Here is a 21,478-nt window from a genome sequence, read left to right as displayed (position 1 = left end):
CCTGTTTTCTCATCTTATTCGCGATTTAGCATTTTGTTGCATCCACATAGTATAGTGTGAAACAGATACTCCTGCTTTGACTGTGTGCATGTTATGGTTGCTACCTGGGTATGCAGCCTCTCCAGCTCCAGGGAAGGCTCCTGTGGGCTGGGCACTTGGCAAGCCGTGCGTAGAAGACTGTCCGGAGGGGCTGATGACACGTGCAGCACACAGAGGCCAGCCAGTGGAGGCGAAGGCAGTTGGATGGTGCTTTGGGAATGTGGTTCTAGCAGGATTGAGGTGGCTTGGAGCAGAGCAGGAGCTGAAGGCTGAGGACCCCTCAGGAATTGTGGGACTTGGAACCAAGACCTGAGACAGGACAGGACAGGATAGGAGGGGGTCAGCCTTGTCTCCCAGCGTTCATTCTGTCATGCGCTTCTCCCAGAAGGTGATGAGAGTCCTTGGGGTGTGATGGTGAGGCTGGCTGCCTCTGTTTGACCCAGGTTCTCTGTGTGGTGAATCACCCCAAAAGAGGGGTGTGAGAAGTGCACAGGGAAGTTATGGCCTAGGGGAATGGACAGTTGGGGGCTGCAGCCTGAGGTCTTGATGATTTCCCTGACTGGCATTTGTGTTGATTTCCCTGAAGTTTGGGAATTTGAATGTAACCTGCTAATACAGACATTTCTTTCTCTGCTTTGTCAGTGTCAGGGCTTACAGGCTTAGGTTGCATTTTCTCTTCGAATAATAGGAACAATCTTGCATGAAATTAAAAGCGGTGTCCTCCACTGTGACTTGGGCTGAGTTCTAAGCATCGTGCTGACTTTCCCCTTCCCCTCTAATTTCTCAGATCCATGTAGGACTGTGCCACAGGTGGATTACATCTGTGGGCTGGTGCCGGTTTCAGCTGCCTAAATTCCTTGTTATCCAGTTTAAATCTGTGGAGCACATCTAAATTTACTGGGATTACAGGAAGTGTGGTTAAAAAGGCCAAAAAAAAAAAAAAAAAACCACATTAAATTATAACTTGTGTGAAAATAAAACCAACTTGAATTTTCTTCTCATAAACTCTCTCTCTGAAACACCTCTTTAGCTATTTGTCTTTGGCAAATGGGTTTTGGGGTGACAGCCCCTTAGTGTTGTGATGGACGGATAGAACAAGTCAGTGGTCACTTGGCAGAATGGGGAGCCTTTAAAAAATGTCTGTTGCTTTTGGAAGGTAGCAAGTATAGAAACCAGGCCACCTGTCTCAGATGTATACCCGCTTCCCGTTCTGTTCTCAGCTGGCAGAGGCTGTGGCTGCAGTCTGCCTAAAAAGATCATGGCTTGGGTTTGTTGAAATGTCTGCAGCAACGTGGTAATGAAGTTTAGTCCTATTCTGGTGGTGATGGTAGACACTTCGTAGCAGGTGCACAGATGGAGTTGTGAACTAGTTCTTTCCTGGGTACCCAGGAAGAAAGTTGCTTGCTCACTTGATGGGTGAAGGAGTGTGGAGTAGAGAAGGAAGCAGGTAGAGACACCATCTGCCCAGAGGTTACTCTTTAGGGAAGTGTGGTGAATGAAGTTTTGTGTTCTCTGTTTGCAAGAGGGTGTGCTGCTTCTTTCAAGAAGGCCTTTTACAATAGCGCAATGGTTCCTCTGGAACTCATGGCGGGATCCTTTTCCACCCTCTCCTGTATTTACAGCAGCTTTGCCCCTAGGGGAACATTCATCTGTTTTTCAAAAACAGTGAGAAAACAAGAAGTTCTCTTAAACAATAAGGTTCGGAAATCAGAACTGCATTTGCCTTTCAGGAGGGTAAGTTCTAAACGGTTGTTATTTGGGTGGAAGAGGAAGAAGTCTGGTCACATGCTCAGTGTGTGCGCATGCGCACACACACACACAAACATACACACAGGCTCACCTCTAGCTGGAGTGTCCCCCGAACCTCCCACAGGCTCACCTCTAGCTGGAGTGTCCTCACCATGCACACACAGGCAGGCACAGGCTCACCTTCAACCCCAGATCCCTGAGGCCCAAGGGAAGGGGTTGAGGGCATGAGGTGCTCGTGGTGACTCCGAGATTGTACTAGAGCAAGTATGGCTTTTCGGCCCCTGAGTAAGTCAGTTTTTCTAGCAGGCCACTTTTCTTGCTTTCAGTGTTTGTGTGTGGGGCCCCGAGCTGGTGCTGGTCCTATAGGCCATGGTGAGCTTTTGGTGACTGCACTTGAGTGGGTTGGTCTGGAAGATTTCTGACTGTTGGGTTGTTTACATCACACCCACGCTTCAAGGTCTCGGCTCCTGGGAGCCGAGGCCCTCTGAGCAACAAGATGAGATTAGTAACCGGGTTTAACCCTGACACCCCCTTAGCCTCTGGCTGCACAGTTTTAACCAGCTAGCTGGGTGTTGACGTGCATCTTTGTTTTGTTATGAGGAGTGACTGTGCCTTCTATTTAGAGTCTGCAGTTACACTGGGAAAGCTAATGAGTACTTTCTTCCCCTCTGATCTGGAGTGGGCGGCAGGCTGAAGGCTGGGGGACCACAGTGGAGCAGGTGCTGTGGAAGGCGGGGATTGAGGTGCAGTGAGGGCAGCTGGGCCCTGTAGCTTCAGTGGCTTGTTTCTCACCCCCAGCCCCCTTAGTCCGTCCCCCAAGGACAGGCCAGAGAAGCGGCTGTCAGCTTCCCTGAAATGTCTGCTGCTCACGGCTCAGGTAGTGAGGGCAGCCTGAGGAGGGGTGGGCCTCCTGGGCAGGAGAGTGGGAGAGGCCTGGTTCGGCAGGGCCTCCGACCTGCCTCCTGTTTCGGTGTTGGCTGCTGGTTTCCTTCAGCTCTCAGAACAACCCTTCTTCAATCTCCAGAGGGACCGGTCTTCGCTCATTCACACCCAGCCAACCTCAGGCTGCCTCTGGTTCCTTTCCCGAAGAAGCAACCAGCCACTCTGCTTTCTCAGGACCTGTTCCCGCCACGCCGGAGTTCCTGGAGGCCAGTGCTGCTGGCCTTCTGATCTGACACAGGCCTGCACAGGAGCCGTTGCTGGGTGCTCAGAACAGACCTAGCTGGGGGGGCGGGGGGGAGAGGGGGGCAGCCCTGGGGCTGGCACTCCCTCCTGGAGGGCCCAGGCTGCGGTTGGATTCTGATGGGAGGTGTTTGAGGAAATAGGCTTCCCGAGAATTAGAGAGCTGGGTTCTGGCGCAGCCATTTGCAGGCCCTGCATCCCTGGGCAGCTCACAGCTCTCTCTAGAGCACAGTTGCCCTCTACAGTGGATAGACTGAGCTTTGCAAGACGATCCCACAGTTCCTTTAGGCAAATTGCACACAGGAGTCTGCTGTTGGAGACGGACCAGAGGCAGCAAAGTGTGAGACAGAACCACTTGTGGCTCCTGTTTCTTTTTTGCCCTCAAGCCTTGGCCTGTGCTGTTTCTTGTCCTAGGGACGCCCTACCCTCCCTTCCATTCACATCCATTTGCTCTGCGTGGCCAACTCCTCCCAACAGCCTCCGTCGACTCTCACTACTGCGTGGCCCCCTTGGCTTGGGTGCCCTGCCCTGTGCTGCCGCATCACCCTGTGCTTAGCACTCACCTTGCCAGATTGCTGACTGGGCCCTGACCTTGCCGTGAGCTTCCTGGCACCGCAGACTGGAAGGCATACTGTAAGTGTTGAGTGAATGAATGACCTCTCCTGGGCCAGCTCCAGGGACCACCACCTGATGGGACCACCATCCCCCAGGTTCTCTTACTGAGCTGTATCTGGTGCTGGAGACCTCGGGTTATGCCGAGAGTTGTTTCTGAGGTGTGTGCCATGTGACAAGGCAGTGAGGGGTGGAGTGCCCGTTTCCACCAGGGGTTGAGCCTTGACTTCCTCCTGCTCCTCTCAGTCTCTAGCCCTGGGGGAGGGGCTGGCAGGCAAGTGCAGATCTCTGTCCTCTGCCAGCTGCCTGGGGCTGGGCCATCTGCTGCTAGTGACAGCGGGTGGGGTGAGAGACCTGTGCAGGGGAGGGAGCACGGGGTGGGCCGCAGCCTGGTCGCCTTCACTGTGCTGACCCCAGGCAGAGTCCAGCCCCCCTCCTCGCCACGTTGGAGTCTTCTGTTCCATTGCTGTTAGGCTACGCTTCCTCCTGGTCTTAGTTTTGTTCCAGCTGCTGTGGGCCACCCCCATTCTGCTAGGAGAACCCTTGCTGCATTTTTTTGTTTACTCTGTGTGTGTGCTTTGCCCTTTTGCCCATGCCCCCAAGAATCTTTAGCAAGATAGCAGCAGCAGCAGCAGGGTAAAAAAAAAAATCTTTAGAAATGAAACTTTGCACCCCTGTGATCGCTATTTAGATGCAAATGATAGGTCTCCACCCTTCAGAGTTTGTACCTTTGGGTTCACCACCTCATTTTCCATTTCTTCTCCTGGGGAGCCTTTGAACAGTAGAATCTCCCTGGGAGGAGCCCTGATTTAGCTTGTGCTCCCCCACTGGCCTTGTATGGACAAAGGAAAGACACAGGAGAAAGTGACCCTTTGGTGACTTTGGGTTTGGAGGTTCTGAACTGGTGTGTTTGTGTGTGTGCACTGTACAAGAAGCTGGGCTGAGGGGAGAGTATGGATGGAGTCTTACTGGTCACTTTGACCAAGTGGGGATGTGGCAGTGCAGGGACTAGAAGGGCAGGTGCCCCCAGGCCTCACCCCTGCCCCCGCTCCAGCTCTGTTCCGCTGCTTGATCTTGTGCAGGTTCATTGAGGGTGTTCATTTTTTTCAGTCTTTCTCCTCATTTTTTCTTTCAGTTTTTTGGATAATTTCTATTGCTGTATTTTTGTGTTTTCTAATTTCTTCTTCTGCATTATCTAATCTGCTGTTAATCTCATCTATATATTTTTCACTAAAGATTTTGATGTTTTTCCCTCTAGAAGTTCAATTTGAATCTTCTTTATGTCTTCATTCCTCTCCTGACGCTCACTCGTGCCTCTTTTGCTGTTCAACAGGTGGAGTGATGTTTATAGTAGTTCTACTGTCTACTATGCGTAGTTCTATCATCATGCCATTTCTTGATCTGTTTCTGTTGTTTGAGTATTTATTTAGTTTTGGGTCATAGTATTCAGTTTCTTGGCCTGCATGTTAATTTTTTTAAAAAGATTATCTGTTTACTTGATAGGCAGAGTCACAAAGAGAAGGAGAGAGAGAGAGGTCTTCTCTCCACTGATTCACTCCCCAAATGGCCCCAGCGGCCAGAGCTGGGCCCATCCAAAGCCAGGAGCCAGGAGTTTCTTCCAGTCTCCCAAGTGGGTGCAAGGGCCCAAGGACTTGGGCCATCTTCTACTGCTTTCCCAGGCCACAGCAGGGAGCTGGATCGAAAGTGATACAGCCAAGGCTTGAACCAGCGCCCATATGGGATGTCGGCACTGCGGGCAGTAGCTTCCCCCACTGTGCCACAGCACTGGCGCCTAGAACTTTTTCTGTTGCTTTACATGTGTACTTTTGAACATATGTGGACTTCATTCTGATTTGATCCTTTCAAGCCTTGCTTTACTTAAGCTTTGTTAGGGAGGATCCAGAACAGCCTTTTGTCTGGAGCTCAGACAGTCTCAGGAGGCAAACCCTTGTGAAGACTCCATGCACTGTGGACATGTTTCCACTTTAGCTGGTGGGAGGCTGAAGTATTGCTGGCTTTGAGTGACTCTGGAGGTGGTGCCACCCACTTCTTTCCGGTGGTTACTTCCTCAGCATTGTTGATTTTCCCAGGCACACATACAGATCAGTACTAAGCCAGGGGCTCAGAGGCACCCCTCTGCAGACCTCTGGAGCTTTCCCCTTGGCAGCCCCCTCCCCTGCTTTGCTCTGCAGTTCCATCACCTTGGCCTTTCCAAATTCCCCGCTGTGTCTCAGTGAAATCGTGGAGCTCCTTCAGCCTGGGATCTCTCTAGGGAGTGAGCTGGAGCATTTGTGGGACTCACTGCATTTCTTCCCTTTTCTCAAAGATCACTGCCCCATGGTCTCTATTGTTCAAGGTCTGAAAACCATAATTTCATGTATCTCACCTGGCTTTCTAAGAGAGGAGTTCTATCATGTTGGTAGTAGAAGACCTCAGATGGTGACCTCAGACCAATTTTTAACCTTGAAAAATCGTGTTCCTCTTGTGTTCACTTACCATGGATTCATTTAGGTAGATTTTATTGAGAATTCAGCTAGGTTCAGGTCGTGTCAGTTTGGGAAACAGTTACTGAGCACCTGCTATGTCCATAAGAACAGCGCTGTGCTGCCTGTGGCTTAACCTGCGACTTTGTGCTCTAATCTGCTGCTGAACTCTCTAGCCAAGGACTGAGTGTATGTTTTAAGGTGTTGTCCTTGATGAATGTGACATGTATACACGTCAAGCATTCTTCATGAACTTCCTGAGTATGGTCCCATGAAAGCTGGCTAGTCAGCCGACCTAACTAGTTACAGTTGATGAGCAAGCGGCAGGTACTTGGTGGTCTGCCAGTCCATGTGCCAGGCCTAAAAGGCCTGTGTGGGGAGGAGGAGAGAACATTAAATGTCTGTGGTGGGCCCCTGCATCTTTTTTTTTTTTTTTTTTTTGACAGGCAGAGTGGACAGAGAGAGAGAGAGAGAGAGAGAGAGAAAGGTCTTCCTTTGCCGTTGGTTCACCCTCCAATGGCCGCCACGGCTGGCGTGCTGTGGCCAGCGCACTGCGCTGATCCGATGGCAGGAGCCAGGTGCTTAACCTGGTCTCCCATGGGGTGCAGGGCCCAAGGACTTGGGCCATCCTCCACTGCACTCCCGGGCCACAGCAGAGAGCTGGCCTGGAAGAGGGGCAACTGGGACAGAATCTGGTGCCCAGACCGGGACTAGAACCTGGTGTGCCAGCGCCGCTAGGCGGAGGATTAGCCTAGTGAGCCACGGCGCCGGCCTGGGCCCCTGCATCTTAACCTGGCTTTATTCTGTGACAGGTAACCATATGCAAATTCAACTTCTGAAAAATGCATGTCATCAGTTCTGCAGTTCTACCAAGTAGGTGCTGTTACTCCACTCTCTTAAAAACAGATTGATTTATGTGAAAGGCAGAGTAACAAGGAAAAACAGACACACACACACACACAGATTTTTCATCTGCTGGTTCACTCCCCTAATGCCTGCAGCAATTGGGCCTGGGTCAGGCCAAAGCCAGGAGCCAGAAACTTTATCTGGATGTCCTAGGTGAGTGGCAGGGGCCCAAGTACTTGTGCCATCATCTTCTGCCTCCCAGGTACAATAGCAGGAAGTTGGATCAAAAGTAGAGTAGCCAGCGTTTGGATATGGGATGTGCACGTCTGTCTTTTATATATAAAGATTTATTTATTTGAAAGGCAGAATTACAGAGGGAGAGAAGGAGAGACAGAGAGATAAAGAGATCTTCCATCCACTGGTTCACTACCCAGCCTCAACAATGGTTGAGACTAAATCAGGCTGAAACCAGGTCTCCCCCATGGGTGCAGAGGCCCAAGTGCTTGGGCCATCTTCTGCTGCTTTCCCAGGTGCATTAGGAGGGAGTTGGATCGGAAATGGAGCAGCTGGAACTTGAACTGGGCTCATATAGGGTGTGGCTCAATGCTGGTCCCTGAGATATGCATGTTTTTAAGTGGTGGCTTAAGCCACAGCATTGCAATGCCTGCCACTTCCTCCAATTATTAAAAATGGTTTATTTATTTAACAGGCAGAGAGAGAAAAGAGTATAAAAAGAGTGAGAGAGGGAGAGAGAGAGAGAGAGAGAGAGCGAGAGCTCTTTCTCTTTTGGTTCACCTCCTAAATGCCTGCCATAGCCAGGGCTGGAGCCGGGAACTCAGTCTGCATCTCTCAGGGCCCAACTACTTGAGTCATCACTACTCCCTCTAAGGGTACAAGAGTAGCAGGAAGCTGGGACTGGGACCAGAGCTGGACTTGAATCCAGGCACTCTGATATGGGATATGGTGTCCCCAAGCAGTGTCTTAATCCCTGTGCCAATCACTTAGCCCTGTTAGCCCAGTTTTGTGTGCGACAGAAGAGACTCACAGCAGTAAAGCAGCACACCTGGGCTCTCTGAGCAGTCAGAGGATCGGGATCTGAGCTCCCTTTGTGTGACTCTAAGATCTCACTATTCAGTAGACCACACTGATTGACCTATAATTATCTACTTCACTTCCCTTTTTGGGAGTTCCAGCTTAGCTTCCTGTTTTGTACTTGACACTTTGTTGTGTATGTGTCTCACATATATATATGAGGATAGAACACTGTTAGCTATTTAAGGAGCATTTTCTCCAAATGCCCACATTCTCATGAGATCTACATATAGGTACCAATATCTGTGTTGAATAAAGTTAGTGGGTTCCTTATGAGAGAAGTATAGGGATGGACTTCTTCTTTTTAAGATTTATTTATTTGAAAGAGCTATATAAAGGGAGGAGGAGACAGAGAGAGAATCTCATCTGATGGTTCACTCCCCAAGTGGCCGCAATGGCCAGCCTCTGGGCCAGGCCAAAGCCAGGATTTTTCCAGATTTTCCATGTGGGTACAGGGGCCCAAGCACTTGGGCCATCTCCTGCTGTTTTCCCAGGCACATTAACAGGGAGTTGGATGGGAAGTGGAGCAGCCGTATCTTAAACTGGTGCCTATATGGGATGCTGGCACCACAGGTGGCGGCTTTACCCACTGTGCCATAGTGCCAGCCCCAGGGTCAGGCATTTAGTGCAGCAGTTGGTACTCAACTTCAGGCGTCTATATCAGAGTGCCTGGGTTCAAGTCCTGGCTCTGCTCCTGATTCCAGCTTCCTACTAATGTGTATCATGGGAGTCTGCAGGTGATGGCTCAGGCACTTGGGTCCCAGCCACCATGTGGGCCATCTGGATTAAGTTCCCTGGTCCTGGCTTTGGCCTGGCCCAACCCCAGCTATTGTAGGCATTTGGAGAGTGAACCAGCAGATGAAGACCTCTGTCTCTGCCTTTCTTGAAAAAAAAAGAAAAGAAAAGGAAAAAAAGCAAGAGAAAGAAAGGATGTTAGAAATGAGTGTAGAACTCCTGCCTGCCTGGAGGGAAGCAACAAGCCTCCCTCACTGATTGGTGTTTCTTTCTCACCTGCTGTGTGTCTCAGAATCCATGACTCTGAACATCCAGGATGTTCCCCGGGCTTTATGAAGTTCTTCATTTGGTACCTTTGTCTGAATTTGGGCTGATTTGAGACTTTAGGGGTCTCTAGGTGGAGACCTGAGGGATCCCTTGGTGTGAGTTAGCTTAACAAGATACTTTCTTGGTTCCTGATTTAGGGCCCCACGTTGGAGGAAACTGGAAGTTGTGGTATGCATGGGGCCAGAACAAGAGCACGCAGGCCCTGGTGGAGGGGCTTTGGACGCTTAAGAGAGTCTGTGAGGCAAAGGTCTGGCAGGGGCGCAGGGCTAATTAGGGGGGAGGAACGGTGGGCAAGCTCCTCCTCCTTGTATTTGCATGGCCTCACAGTCCACCTTGATGGCTTAGAGGAAGTTTTGAGTGGTTTGTGAGGAAGTAGACAAGAAGAATCATGGTTTGGTTATATATTAGGAGACTTCCTGGAACTCACAGGAGATGGGGAGCATTTGGAGCCAGAAGACAGGGGCTTGTTTGTCTTGAGTGTGCACCTCGTTGGGGCTGTTAAGCTTTGGTAGTTGTGAAGTATGTGTTCCTAGAAACACAGACCTGAACCTCAGGGGACATTTGAATAGGAAGGAGAGAAGTTACAGAACCACGGCCCTGTTTAAGGAAAAGACTAAGACAACAGGGAAGGTTACCTTGGCCCTGTACTAGTTGGCTTTTTTCCCTCTCTTGAATCCTACAGAAGAGGTAGCAAGTTCAGGGGAGGGGGTGATGAGGAGAGAGGCTAAACATTTTTGTTACTCAGTACCAAGGAGCAGGCAACTGTAAAATGCATCCCCAGCTTCTCCTTAATTGTTGCCGACTGTGGCTAGTGAAGTGTTAGTTCAGGGAGACTCTCGGGATGGGTGTGTTGCCTAGCTATCGGGTCAGTTCAGGGAGCCCTAACTGAAGTCATGGGATTGACTGAGAGAGGTCAACACAGATAACACAGATCCCCTCTGGCTCTCATGCAGGTTTTTTTTTTTTTTTTTTTTTTTTTTGACAGGCAGAGTGGACAGTGAGAGAGAGAGAGAGAGAGAAAGGTCTTCCTTTGCCATTGGTTTACCCTCCAATGGCTGCCGCGGCCGGCACGCTGCGGCTGGTGCACCGCGCTGATCCGATGGCAGGAGCCAGGTGCTTCTCCTGGTCTCCCATGCGGGTGCAGGGCCCAAGCACTTGGGCCACAGCAGAGAGCTGGCCTGGAAGAGGAATAACCAGGACAGAATCCGGTGCCCTGACCGGGAGTAGTACCCCGTGTGCCGGCGCCGCAGGCGGAGGATTAGCCTACTGAGCCGTGGCGCCGGCTCTTATGCAGTCTTTCTTCTTCTCCCTTCTTTCCCGGCGACTCAGCGTGAATGGTTTTGCCCTGACCATGTGCACCTTCTCACGCTGAATTCTCTGCACTCACCTCTCTGAGGAAACCGCTCTTGATGATGTCATCCGTGGGCTCTCAGTGGTCGGATCCCATGGGGCGTTTCTGGTTCTCATCTTTCCAGAACTGCCCTGCCTCCCCACACCTTCTTACACCTTCCCCAAGTTTTTCTGTTCCTCCCTCGATGTCTGATGCACTGGTTCCTGGTTTTCTGTACATTTGGGGCTCTCCTCCCTTTGTGCGCAGAGGTTGGTGTTCTTGGGGCTCTGTCCTCGGCTCCCTTCTCACCCAACTCCCTGTCTCTGTCATCTGTTTCGCGTGGTTTCAACCATGCCTGGGCTAATAATTGGGAGGCCCGTGCCAAGCTCAGAGAGTGCTGTGGGGTTTCATACTCATATCGGACTTGTCTGTTAGACTTTCTTGCTGAACGTGTTTCAGGTATCCTCAACTCAACACATCCAAGAATAATCTGAACTAAACTTACATTCCCCGCCAAAATCTCCTTGGTCACCCGTGTCCTTTTTTTCCTGCTGTTATCCTTCCAGTCAGCAAGGCCAGGAGCCGGGGCAGCGTCCTTTATTGTTGTCACTTACCTCTGTTATTTTTTGATATCTTGTACAACATTTGGCATATCATGGATGCTGAATGAATGAAAACCTTTATTTCATCTGAATTTAATTACCGTGCAGTACTTTGGCTTGGATAAAGCTGAACCCTCCTGGTTTGGAGAAGGGCATTGATTTCTGACCACAGTGAAATTATATCAAGCAGATGAGTTTTTTTAAAAAAAACCGAAATACTTTTTGGAGGGATTAGTCGTTGTTAGAAATGGGCAGACCTACCACTGTGCTGCCTTTGGGGGCTGCTGAATGGCACTGCTGGGAGAACTGTTTGTGCAGCTCGGAGTGACGTGGATGAAGAAGCCAGGTTCTGGCTCTGGGAGGCACTGTCCTTTGCGTTCGTGGGAGTACAGGCAGGATGTTACAGGTGCATTTCCCCCCAGTACTGTAAGTTTAGTGCAGAAATAAGCAACATTTTTCTGCCAGGGAGAGTAACACGCCCCGTTTTACTTACTGGTGGATTTCCTAGTCGTATCCTGGGGTTTTTAATATACAGGTTGAGGATGGGGGAGGCACTGTCACAGCAGCTAAGACACTGCTCGCGATGCACATCCCATATCCGTGAGCCTGGGTTCCGGTCCTGGTGGTTCCCAATTCCAGCCTCCTGCTGATGTTCATCATGGGAGCAGCAGACGGTAGCTCGAGCTCAAGAAGTTGAATCTCTGACACCCACATGGGCGATGCTGATTGAGCTCCTGGTTCTTGGCTTCAGCCTGGTCCAGCCCTGGCTGTTGCAGACATTTGAGGAGTAAACCAGCAGATACCAATTTTTCTCTCTCTGCTTTTCAAATGAAAATAAATAAAAATTTAGAAAATTAAGGCTGAAGATATATGTTTAACTGCTATGCTTTACTAAATTTATCTTCCTTCTTTGCTGTGTAGTCCCCTATAAAAAACAAAAAGGAGAAATTGGTTTAAAGAGTCACAGGATTTGGAGCCAAAAGAGCTCTTCAAGTCTCCTAGTCTGACCCTGCGTTTTCAGATGAGTGACAGTAATGATAGCTGGTGATGGCTGTGTTGTGGCCTAGGTTAGCCTAAAATTAATATTTCGGGCTCTTGCCTTTTACTTAGAGAAGAATTGTAAGCACAGGCTCAAACACCGCATGCAGCGTGGTGAAGTTTAGATTTTATTTAGAGGGTGAGAGGGACACACAGGAACATAAGGGTTTTATTAAGGGAGAGTGGGCCAAGAGGGGTAAATGGGGAACTTCATACCAGTCATTTCAGGGGTTCATGAGGAGAGGGAGCAGGCCAGAGTGAGAGCCGGCCTGCCCAGTGCTCTCCAGGTCTCTTATTCACTAAAATGGGAGTGGTTACATAGTCTGATTGACAGGTAGGCGGATACAGATCCGATTGCGTGAAGCGGGTGTGGCCTCCAGCTCCTGAACCTAATTTCCCTGACCAATCCCATATCAGTTGTATTAGTTGCTATTATTTTTGATGACTAAGTGCTTTAGATACATTTCTTCATATAATACAGATTATGTATTATAATCTGAAAATCTAAAATCAAAAATACTTGCTAAACTCAAACTTTGGAGCATCAACATGATGCCACAAGTGGAAAATTCCATATCATAAAACTTTGTTTTATGTACAAAACTATTCAAAGTGTGTAAAATTTCTTTCAGGCTATGGTCTAAGGGGTATATGAAACAAATGAATTTATTTAGACTTGGGTCCCTTCCCTAAGATACATACCTCTTTATGTATATGCAGATATTCCAAAATCTATAATTCAGAATGCTTCTGGTCTCCAGCATTTCAGATATGAGATATTCAAGTGCACTTAACAGTAGACCTATGAGATAGGTATTGTGTGCCATTTTAGAGATTTGGGGGGCGCTGGTTCTAGTACCAGCTGCTTCTCCTCCCATCCAGCTCTCTGCTATGGCCTGGGAAAGCAATGGAAAATGGCCTAAGTCCTTGGGCCCCTGCACCTACATGGGAGACCCGGAAGAAGCTCCTGGCTTCGGATCAGTGCAGCTCCGGCCGTTGTGGCCATCTGGGGAGTGAACCAGTGGACAGAAGACCTTTCTCTCTGTCTCTCACTGTAATAACTCTACCTCTCAAATAAATGAAAAAATAAATAAATAAAAACTTAAAACACACACACACACACACACACAGGGCAAGGCTTTGCTGATGTGAAGCATCTTCCTGGCTGACTTATCCAGTTAGAGGCAGGATACAAGTGGCACCCCAGCCTCTTGACCTTGAACACAGATTTCTGATTTTGACCTGAGGGCTCACTCTTTGTGGTCATTTTTGTCTCTTTTTTATTTGCTCTCTATCCCCTTATAATTTCAATGAAATTGAATGAAATAGAGGGAAGGGTGGTTTAGGCTTGGGGTTTTGGGTGAGTTTTTAGAGTTTATTTTTAAATAGGCAGCCTTCCCAGACCGGAATGTAGCAGGCGGCTTGAGAACCAGGAAGTGACACAGACCTGTTTATCCCATCCCACTTGGGGGCCTTTGGAAAGGATCTGCAGACATGGTAAAAAGTAAACATAACCGCATCAGCCACTTCTCTGGGGTTTGCTATTTTTGACCTGGAGGAGGTGTTCACTGCACAGCTGTTTTGAAAACCAAAATCCAGCTCCTAAACATCGCCTTGAGCAAAGGTATAATAGATGTCACAGGACAGCAGCATTCTGGAACCCAGTATCATCCCCTCCCCTGTCCTCTTGGTGAATTGTTCTTGCATTTCTTTCTGTCAGTAGCACTGTGGGTGCAAAACACTGTCCTGGGGCCCTCAGCTGATGCATGCATGAGTTCAAGGTCCAGCCCAGAGCTTTCTGTTTCACTTCTCTGCTGCACCCCTCAGAAGTCTTGGTTCAGATCTTTGGACATCCTGTGTTCTCAAAAAGCACTTTTGTTGTTGTTGTTGTTAGCAGTCTTCTCTTGGGCCCTAGTGACAGTTTGGCAATGCTCTATAGATCAACTTAAAATTCCTCTCAGTAGATTGTGGATTCTCTGGGTGAGAGCTGTGCCCTGCTGCATTGCTGTGTTCGTCTGAGCCTTTCCCAGTAATAGTCGCTGATTCGCACTAGAGGCACTGGAAACAGCCCTGAGAGGTCAGGTGCAGCACATCCACGTCCTGAGCCTGTGTTTCTGGTGATTACTGAGACCTGTTCCGCTCAGCTCTGATGGGAACCAAGCAGATGGCTGTCATGCTACAGAGGATTTGTCTTGGGATCCAGGGCCCAGTTACTTCCACTCTGCCAGGCACCTGTTTTTGGCTTGCTCGGTGCCCAAACTGGAGGCTTTCTACCTTTCTCCTCTGGTTTTGTATCTGCTACGACTTTGCCATCTTGTTGTACACAGATGTCTTCTGGGTTTACCCTTTTCCCTCTTCATTCAACAAGCTTTTGTTGAGCATTTTGGGGCACTGAGAGGAGCCGAGTTGGTGATCTTTGCAGGAATTGATTACCTGTGCTAAGGACGCCATACAACATTTTAAGTGGCTCAGGGAGGGATGTGCTTCGTTGTCCCATTCATACTCCAGGCAGTCATGCTGTGGGTTCGAAAGAACTTCCTGTTCCCATAGAGCCAAATGATAAGAAGTTTTCCTGGAAGACTTAGGGAGGCTTTTTCTTTTAAAGGTTTATTTATTTATTTGAAAGAGTTACAGGGCAGGTGGGAAGAAGACTGCTCTTCCAACTGCTGGTTCACTCCTCAGATAGCCGCAACAGCCAGCAGTGGACCAAGCTGGAAGCCAGGAGCTTCATCTAGATCTTCTGTGTGTGTGGCAGGGTCCCAAGTACTTGGGCCATCTTTCTATGCTTTCCTAGACCATTAACATGGAGCTGGATCAGAAGTGGAGCAGCTGGGACAAGAACCAGCATCCATATATGATACTGGCATCACAGGGAGTGGCTTAACTAGAAGCAAGGGGAGGAAAGACTTCTGGGGGCCCTTGGATTCTGTTGTTATCTGCACAGTGATCTTAACACCACCTGTTTCACATGTAAATGAGGGTACTTCAAGTTCATGGAAAATGGAATTAAAATTTATTTTGGTGTACAAACATTTTGAAATCCATGCAGTTTTTTCACAATATACATTTTTCATGAACTTTTTGAAAATCTCTCATGCATGGATTTCAAGGTGTTTTTGCACCAACGTAAATTTTAATTCCATTTCCACGAACTTTTTGAATACCATTGTATATACACCTGTGCACATGTAAGCACACTCACGCACACACAGAGTCCTTAGTTGCCATAGACAGTAATAATTATTACCTGAGTCACAAATACAGTTATTTAATTTGGGCGTGGGGTAGTACTAATGGAGTGACTTTAAAAATATTTTTAGTTCCGATGGGAAAGAAGCTGGGAGTGTCCTTGGTTTAACCTGTGGGCTGTTCTTCCGTATAAACTGAGTTTGTTTTTGAGCCAGCTGGAGGGGGCCCTCAGAGTCTATGGTATCAGCCACAGGCTACTAGAACAGGGCTCAGAGCTCGTTGGGTGCCCGCCGTCTCAGACACAGCCCTAAGGCTCTCACACACACCTCAGTTTCCAGCCCACAGCAGTCCAAGGAGGCAGCAGCATTTTGTCCAGGTCACATATGGGAGCTGAGACAGACGTGCCCTAGACCACCCCAGTAACGATATTCAAGCAGTCCAGAGGGTTGCAGGGTACCAGCCTCCCGAGAGGGATTTAGCTGAACTGTTTCCTTTGAGTGATGAGCAAACAGGCAAGGGAAGCAAATGTTTGTCCTGGGCAGCCCATCAGTCATCGGTGAGGCTGGGACCAGAGAATTGGTTTCCTGCCTTCAGGTTGGGATTTATGGCAAGCTGACTTCCCCACTGTCAGAGGCGTTCAGCCCAGCTTTGCCTCTCTGCCGCCTCTCCTTCTCTCTTGTCTTGAGTCTTGCTTTCTCTCTTCTGCCCTTCTCTCTTGCATGTTTTCTCTTTCTGCCTGGGCCCCTGTGGCTCTGCAGCGTGATCCTGAGGCCGGGATTTTTTTTGCTAGACGTTTGTTATTTTTGGAAAGCACTTTAGGAACACTGTGTACGGATGGCTCTTACAAATGTGCTGATGGATTGATTAAGCTCTAAATGGGAAAGTGGACTCTCCTGGGTTTGCTGCAGTGCACAGCGAGGTAAGTGCTCAGGACTGGCCTTGGAAAAGACATTGCGGGGGGGAAAGGCTGCTCCTGCAGAACAATGCAGGCAGATTTAATGTGTCTTCCTTCCAGCCAGAGCTTTTGTTGACTTACATTTGCAGAGGAAGGATTTCTGGGCCCCTCCTATCCCCTAGAGACAATCCAGATTCTTAGAACTGAAAGGGCCTTTGGGATCACCCGGGTCTGCCTGGGCACCAGGAAGACTGGCTGACCTGCCTGAGCCAGACCGCTGTTTAGCTGCTCCCTGGCACTTTCTCCTGTGCTCAGGACCCTGCTGTAGCTGCGCTGCTGTCAGGTTCTAGAAGATGTTGGAGACTGCAGGGAGGAGGCTTAGGAAAGGGTGGCGGTGTGTCTGCTCGTGTTCCTGCTGTTTGAAATTTGGGGACTGATGGTGGTGATGGGGGAGTGTGGTGCCCAGAGGATGTGGTGAGTGATTGTGGGGGAGCTAGACAAGGCCCACGGAATTTCAAAGCAGTTCACAGACACCTCTGGCCCCATGCGGGGACTTAGCTGCCCTAAAGGAAAGCTGAAGGTAGTTTTTGTGATTTGGAGGCGTGAAATTTGGTGTTTGTGCCATTTGATTTAAAAGCTGGAGATGAAAAGGAAATACAGTAGCATTCCAGCACATTCCAGCAGGAATCTCCAAAGTCCAGTAGAAGAATCTGTGGCTCTTAAAGCACTCAAGTGTTAGCCGTAGAAAGGAAGCAGAAGCCAGAGTAGAAGGACCCATTGGTTCTCAGGCGGGAAAAGCAGAGGGCATCTTTCTATAAGTAAGTTCATCATTGTTTGATTGGGGTGGGAAGTAGGAGGCATTTAGGTAGCTTGCCTGCTCTAGCCTGGCCATTTCAGGGTGAGTGGGAGTAACCAGGGACAACTGGAGAGATGAGGGAGCGTCTGGGCAGCTGTGGCCCTCCCTATTGGTCACTTCTCTAGCCACACCCTATTGGGGAACTTTGGACTTCAAAGTGTTGGGACTCCTTATCACTACTCTCTGAAAAGTAGCTAGGTGGTTACATTCTGTGCTCACCTCTGGAACAGGTTCTTTGTCCTCTCCCGGATCGCAGGTCAGCCTTTGGGTTGGTGGAGGTGGTTGGTGGAAGGAGTAAACTCTGCCCTGGCCACTTGCCACCACTAACCCTTTCCAGATTAGCCCTAGTCAAGAACGGGTATGTTCATTCATTCTTCCTAACTATGGACAGGTGAGCCATAGTTTAGGAAATAGCTTGTCCTAAACATTACCTGTGAACTGAGCCTGACCTCACCTCACCAGTACCTGGGAGCCATGCTGGACTGTGAGTCCAGCCCCTCTTCCCTCCACGCAGGGGCGCTCCAGCAGGACTGCGGCATTCACCCCGGGAGCACTCGCAGCTGGCCCAACCTGCCACCACCACCTCTCTGGGCCTGGAGCCAGCTCTGAAGGTGACTCCAGGGCACCTGGGTCAGCCTGGCGGCACTGTGGCAGCAGCAAGCAAGTAAGCCGTGTCACCTTTGTGCTCATGCTGCCAGTTCTTCTTCATTCTGGAAGCCTGCTGTGCGGTCACCACGTCTCAGGTAGCCCTGCTGTCTTGGCTTCTGGCTAAGACTGTAAGTGTTCTTCCTGGTTTCAGAACATTTCCACGTCTTTTGTCCCTTTTGTGCCTCACCAGAGCCTTGCAAAATAGTCAAAGCCAGCAACAGCCCACTTTGCAAATGAGGAAGCAGAGAAAGAATGAGCTAAGTGGCTTCCTCAGGCTCAGAGCCATGGGTCAAGGGCAGTGCCCCCTCCTCCTTGTAGGATTTCCTGGACAGGAAGTGAAGTGTCCGCGACATCACCTTCAGCAAGGTAAAGCCACCCAGCTTGTGGTGGTTTGGGTTCACAGAGGCAGGAAAGGCTGGCTCATGGGGTCCCCTGCTCCCACTTGCTGCTGGGCAGCAGTACCAGCTCCCAAGAAAGGAAATCGGAAAAGTGAAGGCAGGTTTTCCACGACCCCTCCGCACCCCGTGTTTTGGAGGGGAGGGCTGGCTGGTGGAAGAAGAGGTGGATCATATTCAGGGAAATGTGGACACATGGAGGAGTCCGGGCCCAGAGAGCCTCTCGGCCCCGCTGGCTGGCTGGTGGTGGAGGTGGGCCTGAGCCACCCCAGGCCCTCTTCTCTCTGCTCAGTGCTCAGTTCAAGGGTTATATTCCTTGTGAGGATGGGTGAGGGGGGGCTTTGCAAATAGGCTTATTTCTAGGTTCCTCTTCAGTGATTTTTTTTTTTTAATTAAAGGAAGTAATATACCAAAAGAAAGCAAAAGTGTAATGGATCCTCCCCCTAATACACACACACACACACACATTGTAAACAAAGTTTTAGCCTTGGTATTTCTTTAGGGATAATGAATATATGGTCTTAATTTGTTCTGAAATATTTTTCTTTTCAGTTGGTCTGTAATGCAAGGACAGATTTTTTTTTTTTAAGATTTGTTTTATTTATTTGAAAGGCAGAGTTAGAGTGAGAGAGAGAAGAAGGGGGAGAGAAAGAGAGAGAGAAGGATGGGGAGAGAGAAAGAGGGAGAGAGAGAGAGATCTTCCATCTGCTGGTTTATTCCCCAAATGACTTCAATGGCCAGGGCTGGCCATGCCGAAGATAGAAGCCAGGAATGCCATCCAGGTTTCTCACGTGAGTGACAGGGACACAGGTATGTGAGTCATTTTTCGCTGTATTTCCAGGAGCATTATCAGGGACCTGGATTGGGAGTGGAGCAGCCAGGACTTGAACTGGCGCTCATATGGGATGGCAGCGTCCCAAGTGGTAGCTTAACCCACTGTACTCATATGGGATGGGTGCTCCTGTTCTGGAGCAGTAACCGCGGGCCCAGCCTTGCGTGGAAGCAGTCTTCTGCTTCTTTTTTGCAGTTTTCATCACTGTTTCTATCACCTCATCCGTTCTGCCCTTGATCAAGTCTTAGGCTTGGCGGTGGAATTGACCCCTTAGCTCTACTGGTTTCCCAAGCAGTAAGGGAGGGGCCAGCTGTTGCTGTAAAAGATGGAAGGAACCGGGAGCTCATTCCTGCACCATCTTCTCCCGGATTCCTCACTGGGTCTTCCCCGCAGTGTTCATGAGTTTAGCAAACATTCGCTGCCTGCCTGTGAGCTGCCAGGCCATACGCTGGCTGTTGACCCTTCCAAGTTGAGTAATTCACAGTCCTTGCCTTCAAGGAACGCTCCACCTGGTGAGGTGTCCACAGATAACACATGGATGTCATAGCCTGTTAAAGGTGCAGCCGTGGCACCGTGAGCAGGGGTCAGTCCCACAGGGGTGGGCCTGGTGGCAGGTGGCAGATGGCAGGCAGGAGCTCCGCCTAGAACGGACCCTTGAGCTGAGCCCTTCCAGGACTGCTCCTGACCTAGGGAGCAGTCACATTCCTGTGGCTTATTTTAATGTGGATGGGTTTGTTGAGGGAAGAGACAGGCAGTCTACAGGAAGGCCTTGCTACCTTATTTTATATTTCGTCTGTTTGAACAGGGAATGTGTTTACAAAGTACAACGTTCAGGGAGGCTGAGGGAATTCATGCAGGGGAAGGTGTTCTCCTTCCCTGTTAACCTCTCAGTTAACCTCCCCTTCTTGAAGGCAGCACTCAGTCACCAGTTTCTTATGAATCAATCAGAGGGATTTTCTGTGATTCAGGTGTGTGTGTGTGTGTGCGTGCATACCCCACAAAAAGACATACAGTCAAGTGGTTTTCTTTTTTTTTTAAAGATTTATTTATTTACTTGAAAGTCAAAGTTACACAGAGAGAAAAGGAGAGGCAGAGTGAGAGAGAGAGAGAGAGAGAGAGAATCTTCCATCCGATGGTTCACTCCCTAGTTGGCCACAACAGCCGGAGCTGCACCAATCCGAAGCCAGGAGCCAGAAGCTTCTGGGTCTGCCATATGGGTACAGGGGCCTAAGGACTTGGGCCTTCTGCTGCTGCTTTTCCAGGCCATAGCAGAGAGCCGGATCGGAAGTGGAGCAGCCAGGACTTGAACCGGCACATATATGGGATGCCAGCACTGCAGACGCTGGCTTTATCTGCTATGCCACAGTGCCGGCCCCTAGCAGTTTTATTCATGGACTAACTAAAAGTCATTCCATATGACCATATAGTAAACTGGCCTGTTCTCTTAAAACCCCTAACAAATATTCTGTGCTATGTAACTTATTTAGTCCTCTGATGAACTCTTAGGTTGCTCCAGTCTTTTGCCAGTACAAACAATGCAGTGAGGAGCAGGCACTCGGCGCAGTGGTTAGGATGCCCATGTCTCGTATCGAATTCCTGGGTTTCAGTCTTGGCTTCACTCCTGATTCCAGCTTCCTGCTACTGTGCACCCTGGGAAGCAGCAGTTGATGACTGAAGTGGTCAGGTCCCTGCCACTCACAAGGAAGAGTTGGACTGAGTTCTGAGCTCCTGGCTTCCACTGGGCGCAGCCCCAGCTGCTTCAGGCATTTGGGGAGTCAGTCAACAGATGGGAGATCTCTTTGTCTTTCTGCATTTCAAATAAATTTTAAAGATTATCATTTTTAAAAGATTTATTTATTTACTTATTTGAAAGGCAGAGTTACAGAGACGGGGGAGAGACAGTGACAGAGGTCTTCATTCCTGGAACTCCAACTTCATTTCCTGCTGCTTTTCCAGGTTTATTAGCAGGAGCTGGATCAGACAGACTGGTGTCCGTATAGGATCCCAGTGTCGTAGGTGGCGTCTTAACCCCCTACTCCACAATGCCAGCCCCACACATGTAATTTCTGAGGACAGATTCTGTTAAGTAGAATGGATGGGTCAGAGAGTATGTGCTTTTTTTTTTTTTTTTTTTTTGGACAGTTTTATCAAGTTACAATCCAAAGAGCTCCACATTGTAAAATTTGAAAGATAAGATTCCTTACCACTTGTCCACCACAGCTCTGTCCCTGCCCTCCAAACCTCCAAAGTCCCTGTTGGGGTGATCTTCCTAAAGTAATTTGGTCTTACGACGAACCTGTTTACCGTTCTTGTAAGCATCACATGGTTTTCAGGGTAAAGGTTAAACTCCCCGGCTCAGCCTCTGCCGGGAAGCCGCTGAAGTAGTCTGACCTGCTTGTGCTGAGTACTTCCTTCTTTGCCATCAGGACTCAGTTCAGCACCACTTCCTCTGAGTCTTCCCTGAGCACCATCCTATGCAGCCTCTTGCAGTCACTACTTAAATATTTGTTGTGCACATGCTGTGATGTCACAGAGGCAGATGTCTGTTGTGATGAGCCACAGGTGTTTATTGCTGCCTTCAGGGACTGATGTCCACCTGATGTGGCTGCTTCTGAGCCCATTGCCTCA

General features: G+C 49.3%; 1 protein-coding gene across 1 annotated transcript in view; it reads left to right on the top strand.

Annotated features, from left to right (window-relative positions):
• SUSD6 (sushi domain containing 6) overlaps window positions 1–21,478 on the top strand; it is a 99,122-nt gene that overhangs the window by 22,069 nt on the left and 55,575 nt on the right. The window lies entirely within an intron of this gene.

This window comes from Lepus europaeus, chromosome 22 (genome assembly GCF_033115175.1).
Source record: "Lepus europaeus isolate LE1 chromosome 22, mLepTim1.pri, whole genome shotgun sequence".
Taxonomy (NCBI): Eukaryota; Metazoa; Chordata; class Mammalia; order Lagomorpha; family Leporidae; genus Lepus; species Lepus europaeus.
The sequence above is the reverse complement of the archived record's forward strand: the minus strand, read 5'-3'. Positions and strand labels throughout refer to the sequence as shown.